This window comes from Podarcis erhardii (genome assembly GCF_964252035.2).
Source record: "Podarcis erhardii genome assembly, chromosome: 15".
In the NCBI taxonomy this organism is placed as follows: Eukaryota; Metazoa; Chordata; class Lepidosauria; order Squamata; family Lacertidae; genus Podarcis; species Podarcis erhardii.
This window is the reverse complement of record NC_138505.1, coordinates 17848793-17861062: the sequence shown is the minus strand read 5'-3', so window position 1 is coordinate 17861062 and position 12270 is coordinate 17848793. Positions and strand designations below refer to the sequence as shown.

Sequence of the window (12270 nt, the reverse complement as noted above, 5' to 3'; positions counted from 1 at the left end):
CAGTTTTGATACTGGAAATGGCTCTAGAACAGCTTTTCTCATAAGAACATAACAACAGCGTGCTGGTTGAGGCCAATGGCCCACCTGGTTCAGCCTTCTGTTATCCAAGCAGTTAATCCCAGGCCAGTGGGAAACTCGCAAGAGGTCCCACTTTCCCTTCCTTTGGCTTCCAGCTTCCGGTAATCAGAACCTACACAGCCTCCATCCGTGGAGGCGGCAGAGGATAGAGATCATGGCCAGTAGTCCCTGACGCGCCCTCTCCTCCATGGACCTGTCCAATTCTCTTTTAAAGCCATCCCAGTTGGTTACTATCACTGCCTCCTGCGACAGCGAGTTCCACAGTTTATGCGCTGCGTGAAGGAGGGCTTCCTTTGACCTCTCCCGGCTCTTCTCGGATTTTCGAACCAGAAAATCCAGCGAAGTCCAAGGGTACTCAATTGCTCCGTTCAGGGTGAAGAAAAATTTGAAACTGGAGATGGCACCATTAACTGATGGGTACAGGGGTCCCTTTACCTTACAGGAGTAAACCCAGTACTTTCTGGGAATAAGCCTTCCATGAAGTCAGTAGGGCTTAAACTCTGGGTGAAAAGGGGCGGAGGGGTTAGGGACTCTGCTTACTCTCTGGCGCCTCTGGAGTAAAGGAAGCAGGATCTCTAAAGCAGGATGCAATGGCCTATGTATGTATCTTTGTGTGTGTGTGTGTGTGTGTGTGTGTGTGTGTGTGTGTTGATGGATGGATGGATTGAATTTGTATACCGCCTTTCACCCGAAGATCCCAGGGCGGTTCACAACAGAAAAATACAAAATGAGAATACAAAATACATAAGATCTGAAGTCGGTCAAGATTAATAAACATTTGTGCCACGCAATTAGAGATAAGCACTTCAGACTGCGCGATTTAAATCGGAGAGATTTTGGGGGAAGGGCTTAACCGCTGTGCCATACCTGCAAAAATGCTTCCATTGGCTTACTGGACCGGTTATCTATTTGAAATACGGTACTATAGATCTCCCCTGCCTTTACACCAAATGATCCCCAAGTCGGTGAGATGGGGGTCAGACCTCCTAAGTATGGACATTCCTCAGGCAGAGACTGGTTTCATGAGCTTATGTACTACATTCTAATCAAGAATGTACGTTTTCTTGGAAGCAGATAAGATACACGCACACGAAGACGCCAATTTAACGAGACTTACTCTCAGGTCAATGTCCCTAGGATGGCAAGTTTCCTGCTGGCGATCCTATATGCAGACTAACTTGGGAATGAGGCCCATTAGGCGCACAGAAAGACTTGCACCTTAGGAAACGTGCACAGGATTGGGCTGTTCAGAGAAAAAACGCCACATGAGCTGATGGCATTCTAATAAATAACAACAGCAATAAATCATATCATATGATCATCATCTGCAACGTGTGTGTGCATAAATTCATCTGTAAGAGTCTTTCTCGTACGCGCAAAAAGATCAAGGTATCTCTAGTTTCCTTCCCTCCACCCACCCAGTCTAGGCATGCAGAGAGAGAAAAGGGGGGACAATGAGCTAAAGGAGGCCCTTGTGTTTGTGTGTTGGGGGGGGGGGAGGTCTGAAGCCTCCTGAATAGACGCTCCTCCGCGACGTCATCCCGCCTGCCCCCACCATCCCTCCACAAGAGCGAAGGGAACGGGAAGAAAACGCTCATTCCAAGGTCCGCCTGGCAGGCTGCGAAATCCCCTCCCGGGGAAAGGCAGCCTCTTCTTCTTCTTCTTCTTCTTCCTCCTCTTCCCCTCCCCACCTCCGCCCCACACACCCGGCTCGCTGCAAGCCCAGGAAAGGGTAAGGAGAACTCTCGTCACCTTCGCGACCCGCAGGGCGAGGCTCGGAGGTGGGTGGAAGGCGCTCGGATCCTGAAGCGCCTAGCAAGGCAGAGCCTCGCTCGCTCCTCTTCCCCCTCTTGCTGCAGAGATGGAGCGGCTGCTCACTGCCCTCCGAGGCCGGAGGGGCTTTCTCTCGGGGCTGAGCGACCCCTCGGCTGCGGCAGCTCGCCCTGGAATTATTTAACCCCCGTAAATATCAGGGTAGGATTTGGGTTTATTGATTTATATTTTAAGGAGAGGAGGACTTGAAAGGCAAAATGGAGTGGCTCCTTTTTGCAGCCAGAATCAGATTCCTCCTCCTCTACTTCTTCACCGCCTTCTTTTTGAAAGCAGGTAGAGCTGGGCAGGTATAGAGTTGGTAACACCCACCCACTTCCTTTCTGGATTATTGGTCCTGGCCCCAGAAGCATATCTGAAGTTTTTGAAGAGTGGGTGGGTGGGATCTTTTTGCCTTGTTCAGAAGCAAGCAAGGCCTTTGCAGATTTCAGAAACTAGGTGGGTTTGGGTGCTGTCCAATTAAATTTCTCCTCTGGGTATGTGTTTTAAACCCCTCTTTCCTTTAAAATGTGGGGTTCAGGGCGACTTGGAAGTGCAATTTACAATGTTTGGATAAATCAATCTTTTAAATCTCCCTCATATATTACTTTGCCAGAGGCGAGGGACCTCACCTTTTCCATTTTTGGCAGTGTGCTTGGACTACCCCCTTACCCCCCCAAACAACAACAACATCCCACACCCTTGAGATATTTAAAAACGATTCCCCCCCTACTCAACGTCTTCTTTCTGTTTGGGTATAGTGGGATTTATTTCTGAGTAAATGTGTCTAGGATCAGGTTCCCAGTTTATTTCAAATACACTGAATTTTCAGCCTGGTGGCATTGATACTGAAAGGGCGAAATTGGGAGATAGGGAGGGACCCCCATCCTGCAGCCTCATTGATTTCTGTATGATGTTGTGGGCAGAGTGAGGTGTTGGTCAGGTGAATTGGAGTTCATATTTGTGGTCTACCAGGGCTGCAGTTGGACCACTCAATCTTTTTGGCCAGATACAGGAATGTGGTCAGCATCAAATGGGGAGACCCAAGGATACCCCCACAAGCACCTTGGAAGGATTGTAATTCATTGATAAATACAAGCAACCAAAAGGGTTTTTTTTGGGGGGGTGGGGCAGCAGCAATTAATTCTCTCCAATTCAAACTAATAGGATATAACAGTGCTCAGTTGGGGCTGTGACCCTCACATTTGGGAATAAACCACATTCATTTTTATAGGATTTACTTCTATGCAAATATGTGTAGGATCAGGTTGAAAACCTTTCCCAGGTCTCCAGTTTCTGTTTTATTTTCATTTTGACTTCACCCACCAGCAGCACAATCCTATATGCCTTGTCTACTCATTTGAGATTTTCTCCCAGGTAAGTCTCTCAGATGCAGCCTTCAGCTCATGCACTTGGAAGTAAGCCCCATTTAATTCAATGGGATTTACTTCCAATTGGACCTGCATCTGAGAAATGCTATAAGGCTGCAGCCCTGAGCGCAGCTACAAAGGTCTTTAAGAACTCGCTTGGAAGTATCTCAGAGTAGATGTGCTTAGAAAACTGCATTTGCATATTCCCTGTTTGTTTGGGAATAAGTACTTCCGATCACAGTGGGGTTTACCTGTGAGTAAACATGCACAGGATTGAGCTGGGAAAGGGATTAAATGGGCATTATTCTTGAGGAATGGGCGTGTGGAGAGAGCATTGTTCAGTGGCAGAGAAAGGGCTTTCCATGTGGAGGGTCTTCAGATCAACCCCAGACATCACCAGTTAAAAAGATGTCAGGTAGCAGGTGGTGGGAGAGGGGACTCCGAGAAGACTGGGCTGGCAGGAGAAATATATCTGGTCTGGCATAAAAAGAGCTTCTTGGGCACCTAAATATCTTAAGTAGGATTAGGAAAACCTGCCCATTTCACTTTCATCTCATTCTTCCGATCTGCAGTTAACTTCCACACATTTCCATAACAGTTTAGGATTTTTAAAGAGAAAACTCACATTTTTTTCTAATATGCACCTTTTTTGCAAAGCAATTTTGGCCACCTAATGCATTTTGCATGTTATTTTCTCCAACATATTTGCATCTTAATGCACACTTCCTTCTAGTATATGCAATTCTGTACATATTACTTGGCAGGAGAACTGCATTGCAAAATTCAGAAAAGTGCAAATTTCAAAAGATAGTTATTGTTTCAGAAAGTGTGAACTGGCATAGGTTTGCCTTTAAATATGGTATCTTGCATCCCCCTTAACTGCAAGATACCAAATTGTAAAAGAAGTACTTTACTTATATCTTGGAATAACCCTCACTGAACACTGTGGGGTGTTTGTAAGTAAAGATAAGCAGGGTTGCACAAGTCTAATTCATCAGCTTCTGCAGCCGCAGGGCTCGGACCTTTACACTGGGAGATGAGACACCCTCTTGGATTCATTGGGCTTGAGTAAACATGCATATTTGATCCCAGAATTAAAGATCAGACTGTGAACATTGTGGTTTAATTTTTTTAGATAATTTCAGTTTCCATTCCTAAAAGAAAGGAAAATCCTTAAATAGTTTACAGCATATGATTCGAACATTACAAATGCAACATTCAGAAATATCTGAATACACAAAAATCAGTTACAAAAATGCTGTTTAAATCTCTTGAATTGACCAACTGTATCAATGGGGGCAGTGGAAACAATTGCTAATTACTAGAAAAGAAAGAGAAATAAAAGATTACAGATATTAGAAGGCTACATATGTTTTCTGGAAGGTAAAACCATCCCATTTTTTTCGGCGGCTCCTAAAGTAGTCCCTAATGTGGCGTGATCTGGATTTCCACCCAATGGGTGCTCATTACATAGAGGACTCCTCAAAAATGCATTTATTTCATTTCGTTTCATTCACAGCATTTGTGAGCCACTCCATGATGTAAATAATTATTAAAAAACAATTATTTAGGTGCAGAATAAGACATTGCTCATTTAGCCAATGGATCTAATTTAAAATAAAAAAGATTACACCATGTGTGTGAGGGGGTGAGAGAGAGAATGTTTGGATGCGAATGCAGCAGACAAAATGGCTATGAGGCAGCCCATCTGAAGTCCTGGCCTGAGGTAAAAGCCTTGGCTTTCCCCCCCTCACAAACTGGACATTTCCAGTTGTCCTGAATGCTTCCCTCACGCTGAATGGGGGACTGGATTGCAGCGGGCATCAACTCTGCCCACACAGCCAACCTAACGACGTTTTGGGCGAAATAGTTTCACAGGGCTCAGAAGACATATAAATAGAAAAAATGGTGGCGAGTCTGCCTTAGGGATGATGTTTGTGTGTGTGTGAATCACGGCAGAACAGTCTGTATAGGCAGAAGATGCCTGGCTCATTAGGTACTGATATGTGGTGGGGGGTTTTCCCTGTTTTACTTTTAAATCTTAAAGGTAAACATCAAGTGCATGTTGGTTATTTCGGTGCTTTTGCAAACATTGGATGGTGTATGTGCTGAGAGGAGTGGGAGGGAAAATGCTTAGTGATCAGTTGGCTGGCTTTTCCTTCCATGTTTTTCTGCCGCTGTCCTCAAATAGACTTGTTGGTGTTTCTAGCCCCCCCCCCCATTGAAGTTGAACATTCAGGAAAAGGGACCTGGAATATCCCTATGAAGGCCGGACCCTGTATGGCTTTAGCTGCCAGATTCAGGCTTTCATTTTCCCACTCCCCCAACTCTGATGACAGTGACTCAGGGGCTCTTTTTCTATAACACAAAAAGCAATATACACAATGACTTTCATAAATACTCTCTCTCTCTCTTTAATAATAGACTACAGTAGAAATCAGCTTACTGGTGTCTTATGGCACCTTCAGACTTTTAAATTTATTGTCGCTTCAGCTTTCTCAAACTACAGCCCCACTGGGCTTAAAAGCCAACGCTGTAATAAATCAGTCTGTTTTGTTTTCTGCACAAGAGAGGCAATGCAATCCTGCGCATGATTATTCCAAAAGTAAAAACTGCTGTGGAATTGCTCTGAATGATACTGGGCCTACCTTACCGGATTGTTGCCCAGGTTGCCGGAACAAATGTCTGGGATGGAAAATGGTTTGAACATTCAGTAGGGGGAGGATGGTAAACACACACACACACACACACACACAAACACACACACAATTCTAATGTGGTAATTTCTCTGATATTGTAGAACTATATGTCTGCTATTTACTAGCAAACTCTTGTCTGGTGCCAATTGCAATAACCTACCCTTATCATAGCTACAGCTTAATTTTTGATGAGTGGCTTATAACAGAAATATGCCAGCAAATCTGGTCTGCCCACGTGTTACATAAAAATATTGTATATGCAGAGAAAGAGAATATGCTGGCAATTGTGATGTAAATGTCTATGCTATCTAAAAATATATGTGCATTAATAGTGTGCATTTAATAGTGTATTGTTAAAATAATAAAGTAAGTGTATACTGCATTACATTTACAGCACAGCCCTATACATGATTACTCAGAATTAAGTCTCATTGTTTAGAATGAAATTAACAGCTATGTTTGTATAAAACTGCAGGCTAAGAGGCAAGAGGGTCATGATTTCTAATGGAAATAATTTATCGATTGCTTTAAAATAAAAATAAAAAAGGTAAACAGAATAAAATGAATCATGCTCCCCCTTCAAAACTATTTTATTTTGAAGGTGATTTTTTTTTTTTAAGAATAAAATCTATTGCCACACTATGGCAATTTTTTTAAAAAAATGGCTTCCTGATCAGTTTGTCTTTCACCTGGATTGATTATGGATTCTTTAAGATGGTAAAAGAAAGGCAGGGAAGAGAGGAAATTAAAAACCCAACAGGATGGCCTGTTTAAAATCAACTCACTGCTGCCTTGATCTCTGACTTTGACTCCAGTGATGGGGAAATAATGGACAAGAATTTTACCGTTTGTGAGGAAGTCACATGATCATGGGGTAGGGGCGTAGGACTTTCACAGGTGACTATAATAACTGTGATTGGATGTAGAGGAGTATGTGTTTGCAAATAATTTGAAACTATGACTGCAATCCATTTTTAATGTTGAGTGACGGCTTGCTGAGTGACATGGTGATGGGGGTGGGGGGCCTCCAGTTTGAGAAATGCAAGGCCATAACTTGGTTTTCCTTTGCCCATAATTGGTTAAGTAGTTCTTTTGATTCCGCCTTCTGTAGGCCTACATGGCATTTATACATATTGTGTATCATGTGTGTGTCAGCATACCTACATTTGCTTCATATAGGGAGATATGCAGGTGGCAACGGTGCTTAAGGCGATCCGTTTCTCAGCTCTGACTGGCCTGCCTTCTTGACATACCCATTCAGGTCCTGGTAACCTCCAGGTCTGATTCCTGCAAGGCGCTCTTTGAAAAGCAGCTGGAAACTCTTACTAATGCAAAATGCTGCAGCCGAGATGCTGATGGGCGTGAGGCATTTTGATGAATGCAAAGCAGAGTAAGGCGGCCTGCAATGAAATGCAGATCCATAACATATAAAGGCACTTGAAATAAAATTTTATAAAAACAGTATCGTAGCCAAATGGCCAGTGGACTTTCAAGATACCATATTATCAAACAGGTGTATGTGTGGACATTGGGGGAAGTGAATTCCATAAGGCTGATGTCTTCTGAAGCCCATGTCTGAGCCAGACATATTCTGACCATGGAAGCTTCTTCAGTAGCTGATAGACATCAATCTAAACATGAACCCAGAGGGCAAGGTCATACTTAACTTAATAACGCAATGAAAAATCCTTTACGGACTGGAAAATATAGACCCAAAAGTCTGCACAAATGCAGCACCCAAAGAATTTTTCTTCAAACAATGACTTTCATCACAGAGACAAGTTGCTGCTCTACCTTCTTGAATCCCCCCCCCCATTATAAATGTGTGTGCACAAACACACACCTGCTTGACAATGTCATTGATGAGGATGTGAGCTTGCCTTTATTTCATTTCAAGTTGCTTGATTTGCTATAGATTTGTGTTTTATTTACAGGCTGTTGTGGCTTTGTTTAGCATCTAGTAGGACTCATCAGGGGACACATTCTCTTCTTTGTTTTTGCGGGGGTTTTCAGTCCCTTCACACCAGTCTTGGGTGATCTGTGCTGGTTTCCAGGCATGATGTGAATGGCATAACCTTTGAAATCGTAAATGACCTTGGTACCTTAGGAACCACTTTCTTCCGTAAGTGTTTGCCAGTGAGCTCCAGGGGTCATCTGAGGCCTGCTCCAGATCCTACAATACCTAGAAGGCACACTTTAGCAGTGACCAAGGCTGGTGACCCTTTACTTTAGGCTGGGATGGGCACCCATCCTGCGGCATTCTTTGCCTTCCAAGCTGCATTATATTGTTTTAGAGGGGCATTGAAAAAGGCCTTTGGCTTTGTGGTGATTTTGCTGGCTGCTTTGGAACTGCTGTTGGTTGGGCTATGCAAAATTTTTCCTTTATGATTTGATTTGAAACCGTGGACTGGTTTATATCTGACTCTTGTTATGATTTTAATATGTTAGCTGCTTCCAGTTTCTTTTGAATATTTGGGGTGGGGGTGGGGGTGGGAGAAATTGACTTGTCATTTATTTCAAATGGGAAGTAGGACAGGATAGGACTGCATTGAAGAATATATTGTATATTATTGTTAACCAATCAAAGAATGTTTGGGTTGCAATACATTTTCTGCAAGTCACATTTTGTTCAGTTGGAACCTACTCCCAAGGAAGTGCACATAGAACTGCACAGTTAATTGTTTAACTACCTGCCTTTTAACTGATTCATTAAATTTAAATAAACGTCCATTTTACCAAAACTTCACTTTGAAGCATTAGGAGTGAAAGGACCTGTCAATTTCAGGTTCTCATTCCTCCCCCCCCATCTTAAATTCAGTTCTCCACATTTCTGTAGCAATCTGCATATTCTATTTATCTATCTATCTATCTGAAAAAAAACAGCATTTTACTCAGAATTTCTCCAAGTAAGCAAATTTTTGCAGTTTTGGTGTACGTATTTTTGCAAAACAAAACAAATTCCTTCCAGTAGCACCTTAAAGACCAACTAAGTCAGTTCTTGGTATGAGCTTTCGTGTGCATGCACACTTCTTCAGATGGTGCTACTGGAAGGAATTTGTTTTGTTTTGACTATGGCAGACCAACACGGCTACCTATCTGTAACTGTATTTTTGCAAGTGATTTTCTTAATGTAATGCAGTTTTATAGGTTATTTTAATTAATGTATATTTTTAATGCATACTTTACACAAGCATATGCATTTTTTTGTAAATCATGGCTGGTTGGAGAACTGCACCACAAGATTTGATAAATGTGGAAATTTCAGTGGATGGCTGTATTTTGGTTCTTCACAAAAGTGTGAATTTAGTAGATCCACCTTTAAATGCTGACTGAATCAAATTTCTCCTCCATCCCTATGAAGCGCTGTGGGTGCACACACACACAAACCTGCACCCTCATAAAAAATCATCCTGAATTAATATTTCCCCCTTTTCAGTTTCCTTTGTGGTAACACAGAGTGGAATCCAAGCCAGCTCAGCTCCAACACCTGAAATTTACTTATTGAAACTGGGTCCCCTCAGTCAACAAAAGTTCTAGTTGTTTCATCTGCTGATTTTTAAAGGTTGAAATGTGTTGCATGCATTTAATGAAAATCTTAGACTGGAAAGTCCCTCAGAGTCTCCCAAACCAGTCCTTCTTTTCCCCTCCTTTAAGGCAGGGTATCCAACCCCTGCCTTAGTGAGAAAGGCAGGACTCTTAGTGCTAAATTTATATTATGCATCAAAGGGCAGCATAAACGCACATAAACCATGGAAAGGAAATAATCTAGCTTGTTAACAGAGGATCTGGGTGTATCAGGCCAGGTCTAGCCTGTAGACTTAAGGAAGCTTGGATAGCTCACTTAGTAGAACATGAGACTCCTAATCTCAGGGTTGTGTCTTTGAGCCCCACACAGAGCAAAAGATTCCTACATTGCAAGGGGTTGGACTAGACACCCTTGTGGTCCTTTCCAAATCTATGATTCTAAGATACTTAAAGATGCAAATGGACTGAGAAAGAGAGGAATGCTGTTTTGGAGTTCATTTAGGGCTGCCTGCCTTTTTTGTAGCTGTTCCCTGAATGCCGAGAACTGCAATTTCACCTAAATTTACCAGGGGAAAGATTTCTCCTGTACGGAGATAAAAATGATTCTCGGTGGAGACTTATGATGGAACGGGTGCATGTTTGTCTCAGCGTCCACACAACACAGTCAGCGTCATGTATTCTCTTCCCCAACTGCACACCTTTAATATGGATTTACCCTTTCTGGGGTAGGCACCCTGGCCCCTTCTACCTGTTGTTAGACTACAACTCCCATCAGCCCCAAACAGCATGGCCAGTGGGCAGGGGATGATGGGAGACGTAGTCCAACACCTGCCTAACCCCACCTGATCATACCTGCCGCCCCCCCAAAAAAATCCTTTCGGAGTAAGCTTTCCTTACTGGTTTCCCTTCACAAATTTTAACAGATCTTCTCAGTTACTCAACTGAGTCCTGTAAGCCACCAGCGAGACTTGTATTTATGTATTTATGGGTGGATAGAATACTACTACTATTATTATTATTATTAATATTATTAATATTATGAATAATAATATTATTATTCCATTTATGGCATATGTGAAACAGTTCCATACATAAAAACAGTTAAAAACAATTGCATACGAATATATATATATATAAAATTATAAATATAAAACTCATTTTAAAAAACAACTATAGAAATAAAAACATTTTGGGGGGAAAGACATATGTTAAATCAATTCAGATCCAGGAGAGATAGAAACTGGAATGAAGAGAAAGTACTTTTCTTCAGGAAAAGAGAATAGAACCCAATAGCACATTTAATAAAAAATCAATTCACGTAGAGTTGAATGAGGCTTTACCCCATGTTATGTTATGTTCGGAGTCCCAACAGCATCTATGGATTTTTTTAAAAAAAGCTACAATAAACATATTTGGAGTTGAGGTGTCCATAGGCCGAACTACCGACCTCACAGACTGAATTTTTTTTAGGATTGGTTTTCACAAGGGCTGGGTGGGATCCATTTCATTCAGTGAGTGTGGCCTTTGAGTGAGTCATGACCTCATGAAGACAACAGAGTTTTGGCTGCATGACATTCATGAAAGATAGGTTTTATGATCTTTGTGCTTCTGCAGCTAGTTTTTTCTGTGTTAAAATTAAAAATGAAACAAAGCATTTTGATGGCATGAAAACAGCTTTTGTGGTAAAGAGCAGGGCAGAGAGAGAATGCATGGACTTATTTCATTCCGCGGTTACTGAATATCAGTCAAAGCTACTCTCTCAACCCCTTTTGACCAATGAGATGTCTTCCACCTTTCCACAGACCCTCCAAGTGTCCCTATTTTCCAGCAATGCTGCTGAATTAGAGAAGCCGTCCTGGTTTCTGGTTTGATCCCAGAATGTCCCACCTTTCTTTAGGATGTTCCTATTTTTATTGGAGAAATGTTGTGGGGTATGGAGTTATCCATCCCCCAAGCCGTCTGAAGGCAAGCCTTTATAGGGAAGGTTTTTTTAAAAAAGTTTAATGTTTTTATATATGTTGGAAGCTGCCCAGAGTGGTTGTGGCAACCCAGCAAGATGTGTGGGGTATAAATAGTAAAATTATTATTATGGAATGGAAGAAATGTTGGAGGGTATGCAATCACAATTTCAGGTTATTCACAATTATACTTGAAAGTGACAGGGAAATGTACCTGAAAGTGTGGGATAAACTTCCTTGAGGCAACATCATCTAACCACCCCGCAAACCAGTCAGAATTAAAGCTCAGCAAACAACTGACATTGTCTAACAGCCCAGCAAACTTGCTACAGAGAACTCAGCCTGAATGTTCAATACGCAGGTCATCTGGAATGACCACAGGCAATTTCATTTATTCCAGTTTGACTGGCATGTGGAGAAACCTCCCACCTCTTTGTGATGTTGCCGCACGGTAGCGTTGACCTGTCTTAGGTAGGATTAAAGCAAAGCATCTATGCACCGCAGCAAATTTGTGCAGCACAGATTCTGAAGAACTGGAGCAATGGAAAAGGTTTTAGCAGGTGTTCAATAATAGCGTATAGAATGTATACCAGCTAATATGTAGCTGGTGATCCAGCCGAAGTCCAGCACTTGGGGATTCTGTTTATTTCAATGGAAGAGATTTGCATCACAATCTTTTCTTAGGGTTCAAAGGAGCTCAAGATGAGAACTCCCCATACATGCCTGTTCTTCACTGTGTCCACACAACATTGTTGTCATCACAATGCCAGCCAGCATTCCTGCCCCACATTTAATCCAAATTTACAGTGTCCATTCAGTCTACTGGGCCCA

General features: G+C 42.3%; 1 long non-coding RNA gene across 2 annotated transcripts in view; it reads left to right on the top strand.

Moving 5' to 3' along the window:
* Positions 1-1768: 1768 nt before the first annotated feature.
* LOC309330485 overlaps positions 1769-12270 on the top strand; it is a 54946-nt gene continuing 44444 nt past the window's right edge. Inside the window, exon 1 of one of the 2 annotated variants that reach the window (XR_014151420.1) lies at positions 1769-1810. This is a non-coding gene — a long non-coding RNA (uncharacterized lncRNA). The remainder of the gene's footprint in view (positions 1811-12270) is intronic. The other variant, XR_014151421.1, reaches the window with a different exon arrangement.